This window comes from Penaeus vannamei, chromosome 22 (assembly GCF_042767895.1).
Source record: "Penaeus vannamei isolate JL-2024 chromosome 22, ASM4276789v1, whole genome shotgun sequence".
NCBI classification, from domain to species: domain Eukaryota; kingdom Metazoa; phylum Arthropoda; class Malacostraca; order Decapoda; family Penaeidae; genus Penaeus; species Penaeus vannamei.
Genome location: NC_091570.1, coordinates 38,653,651 through 38,658,650, shown reverse-complemented (window position 1 = coordinate 38,658,650; position 5,000 = coordinate 38,653,651). Strand labels below are relative to the sequence as shown.

The window sequence follows — 5,000 nt, the reverse complement described above, 5'->3', positions numbered from 1 at the left end:
TGATATTTGAATAATGAGTTCATAGTTCATATAATATAGTAGAAAAAAACAACTGGAAAGAAAGTCCCAATAAAGTTTTTTTTTTTTTTTTTTTTTTTTTTTTTTTTTTTTTTTTTTTTTTTTTGTCTCCCGTGTCATTCGAATCTAATTGGTGACATAGGCCTACTTTTTTTTTTAAGCAAGTGCCATTCATACCATCCCAGCCAAGCACCTCAGATTAGGACTAATTAGCAAGTGCCATTCATACCATCCCAGCCATGCACCTCAGATTAGGACTAATTAGCAAGTGCCACCCATACCATCCCAGCCAAGCACCTCAGATTAGCACTAATTAGCAAGTGCCATTCATACCATCCCAGCCAAGCACCTCAGATTAGGACTAATTAGCAAGTGCCACCCATACCATCCCAGCCAAGCACCTCAGATTAGGACTAATTAGCAAGTGCCATTCATACCATCCCAGCCAAGCATCTCAGATTAGGACTAATTAGCAAGTGCCATTCATACCATCCCAGCCAAGCACCTCAGATTAGGACTAATTAGCAAGTGTCATTCATACCATCCCAGCCAAGCACCTCAGATTAGGACTAATTAGCAAGTGCCATTCATACCATCCCAGCCAAGCACCTCAGATTAGGACTAATTAGCATGTGCCATTCATACCATCCCAGCCAAGCACCTCAGATTAGGACTAATTAGCAAGTGCCACCCATACCATCCCAGCCAAACACCTCAGATTAGGACTAATTAGCAAGTGCCATTCATACCATCCCAGCCATGCACCTCAGATTAAAACTAATTAGCAAGTGCCATTCATACCATCCCAGCCAAGCACCTCAGATTAGGACTAATTAGCAAGTGCCATTCATACCATCCCAGCCAAGCACCTCAGATTAGGACTAATTAGCAAGTGTCATTCATACCATCCCAGCCAAGCACCTCAGATTAGGACTAATTAGCAAGTGTCATTCATACCATCCCAGCCAAGCACCTCAGATTAGGATTAATTAGCAAGTGCCATTCATACCATCCCAGCCAAACACCTCAGATTAGGACTAATTAGCAAGTGTCATTCATACCATCCCATCCAAGCATCTCAGATTAGGACTAATTAGCAAGTGCCATCCATACCATCCCAGCCAAGCACCTCAAATCAGGACTAATTAGCAAGTGCCATTCATACCATCCCAGCCATGCACCTCAGATTAGGACTAATTAGCAAGTGCCATTCATACCATCCCAGCCAAGCACCTCAGATTAGGACTAATTAGCAAGTGCCATCCATACCATCCCAGCCAAGCACCTCAGATTAGGACTAATTAGCAAGTGCCATTCATACCATCCCAGCCAAGCACCTCAGATTAGGACTAATTAGCAAGTGCCATCCATACCATCCCAGCCATGCACCTCAGATTCGGTCTAATTAGCAAGTGCCATTCATACCATCCCAGCCATGCACCTCAAATTAGGACTAATTAGCAAGTGCCATCCATACCATCCCAGCCATGCACCTCAGATTAGGACTAATTAGCAAGTGCCATTCATACCATCCCAGCCATGCACCTCAGATTAGGACTAATTAGCAAGTGCCATCCATACCATCCCAGCCATGCACCTCAGATTCGGTCTAATTAGCAAGTGCCGCCCATACCATCCCAGCCAAGCACCTCAGATTAGGACTAATTAGCAAGTGCCATTCATACCATCCCAGCCAAGCACCTCAGATTAGGACTAATTAGCAAGTGCCATTCATACCATCCCAGCCAAGCACCTCAGATTAGGACTAATTAGCAAGTGCCATTCATACCATCCCAGCCAAGCACCTCAGATTAGGACTAATTAGCAAGTGCCATTCATACCATCCCAGCCAAGCACCTCAGATTAGGACTAATTAGCAAGTGCCACCCATACCATCCCAGCCATGCACCTCAGATTAGGACTAATTAGCAAGTGCCACCCATACCATCCCAGCCAAGCACCTCAGATTAGGACTAATTAGCAAGTGCCATTCATACCATCCCAGCCAAGCATCTCAGATTAGGACTAATTAGCAAGTGCCATTCATACCATCCCAGCCAAGCACCTCAGATTAGGACCAATTAGCAAGTGTCATTCATACCATCCCAGCCAAGCACCTCAGATTAGGACTAATTAGCAAGTGCCATTCATACCATCCCAGCCAAGCACCTCAGATCAGGACTAATTAGCAAGTGCCATTCATACCATCCCAGCCAAGCACCTCAGATTAGGACTAATTAGCAAGTGCCATTCATACCATCCCAGCCATGCACCTCAGATTAGGACTAATTAGCAAGTGCCATTCATACCATCCCAGCCAAGCACCTCAGATCAGGACTAATTAGCAAGTGCCATTCATACCATCCCAGCCAAGCATCTCAGATTAAAACTAATTAGCAAGTGCCATTCATACCATCCCAGCCAAACACCTCAGATTAGGACTAATTAGCAAGTGTCATTCATACCATCCCAGCCAAGCACCTCAAATTAAAACTAATTAGCAAGTGTCATTCATACCATCCCAGCCAAGCACCTCAGATTAGGACTAATTAGCAAGTGCCATTCATACCATCCCAGCCAAGCACCTCAGATCAGGACTAATTAGCAAGTGCCACCCATACCATCCCAGCCAAGCACCTCAGATTAGGACTAATTAGCAAGTGTCATTCATACCATCCCAGCCATGCACCTCAGATTAGGACTAATTAGCAAGTGTCATTCATACCATCCCAGCCAAGCACCTCAGATTAAAACTAATTAGCAAGTGTCATTCATACCATCCCAGCCAAGCACCTCAGATTAGGACTAATTAGCAAGTGCCATTCATACCATCCCAGCCAAGCATCTCAGATTAGGACTAATTAGCAAGTGCCATTCATACCATCCCAGCCATGCACCTCAGATTAGGACTAATTAGCAAGTGCCATTCATACCATCCCAGCCAAGCATCTTAGATTAAAACTAATTAGCAAGTGCCACCCATACCATCCCAGCCAAGCACCTCAGATTAGGACTAATTAGCAAGTGCCATTCATACCATCCCAGCCAAACACCTCAGATTAGGACTAATTAGCAAGTGCCATTCATACCATCCCAGCCAAGCATCTCAGATTAGGACTAATTAGCAAGTGCCATCCATACCATCCCAGCCAAGCACCTCAGATTAGGACTAATTAGCAAGTGCCATTCATACCATCCCAGCCAAGCACCTCAGATTAGGACTAATTAGCAAGTGTCATCCATACCATCCCAGCCAAGCACCTCAGATTAGGACTAATTAGCAAGTGCCATTCATACCATCCCAGCCAAGCACCTCAGATTAGGACTAATTAGCAAGTGTCATTCATACCATCCCAGCCAAGCACCTCAGATTAGGACTAATTAGCAAGTGCCATTCATACCATCCCAGCCAAGCACCTCAGATTAGGACTAATTAGCAAGTGCCATTCATACCATCCCAGCCATGCACCTCAGATTAGGACTAATTAGCAAGTGCCATTCATACCATCCCAGCCAAGCACCTCAGATTAGGACTAATTAGCAAGTGCCATTCATACCATCCCAGCCATGCACCTCAGATTAGGACTAATTAGCAAGTGCCATTCATACCATCCCAGCCAAGCACCTCAAATTAAAACTAATTAGCAAGTGCCATTCATACCATCCCAGCCAAGCACCTCAGATCAGGACTAATTAGCAAGTGCCATTCATACCATCCCAGCCAAGCACCTCAGATTAGGACTAATTAGCAAGTGCCATCCATACCATCCCAGCCAAGCACCTCAGATTAGGACTAATTACCAATTGCCATTCATACCATCCCAGCCAAGCACCTCAGATTAGGACTAATTAGCAAGTGCCATTCATACCATCCCAGCCAAGCACCTCAGATTAGGACTAATTAGCAAGTGTCATTCATACCATCCCAGCCAAGCACCTCAGATTAGGACTAATTACCAATTGCCATTCATACCATCCCAGCCAAGCACCTCAGATTAGGACTAATTAGCAAGTGTCATTCATACCATCCCAGCCAAGCATCTCAGATTAGGACTAATTAGCAAGTGCCATTCATACCATCCCAGCCAAGCACCTCAGATTAGGACTAATTAGCAAGTGTCATTCATACCATCCCAGCCAAGCACCTCAGATTAGGACTAATTAGCAAGTGCCACCCATACCATCCCAGCCAAGCACCTCAGATTAGGACTAATTAGCAAGTGTCATTCATACCATCCCAGCCAAGCACCTCAGATTAGGACTAATTAGCAAGTGCCATTCATACTATCCCAGCCAAGCATCTTAGATTAAAACTAATTAGCAAGTGCCATTCATACCATCCCAGCCAAGCACCTCAGATTAGGACTAATTAGCAAGTGCCATTCATACCATCCCAGCCAAGCACCTCAGATTAGGACTAATTAGCAAGTGCCACCCATACCATCCCAGCCATGCACCTCAGATTAGGACTAATTAGCAAGTGCCATTCATACCATCCCAGCCAAGCACCTCAGATTAGGACTAATTAGCAAGTGCCATTCATACCATCCCAGCCAAGCACCTCAGATTAGGACTAATTAGCAAGTGCCATTCATACCTCCTAGCCATGCATCTGATATGGAAAATACAGAAGCACACATTGAAGAAAGAGGTGAACATTTAAGGCTAACGATCAATTGTTAATTTTGATAAAAAATACCTTTCTATGGAAAGTTTTTTCTTTTTTAATTATGTGTCTTACTTATTCACTTATTCGTTAATGCACAAATCTAGTTTATTATGTAACAAAAGATGATCTTTGCGATAATTAATTATGGTAATACTCGGTCACTTAAAATTAACTATTACATTATCAATTCACTTTCACAATGAACTGTCACTGAAAACACTGCAAACCTGTCCACGCACACACCTGGTTGTCCTTCCTTGTCCAGAAACGTCACAGGGAAACACTACAACTTTCCACACTAATTCAATCATAT

General features: G+C 43.9%; 1 protein-coding gene across 3 annotated transcripts in view; it reads right to left on the bottom strand.

Annotated features, from left to right (window-relative positions):
• Hdc (histidine decarboxylase) overlaps nucleotides 1–5,000 on the bottom strand; it is a 125,084-nt gene that overhangs the window by 1,575 nt on the left and 118,509 nt on the right. The gene's annotated exons all lie outside the window — the stretch shown is intronic.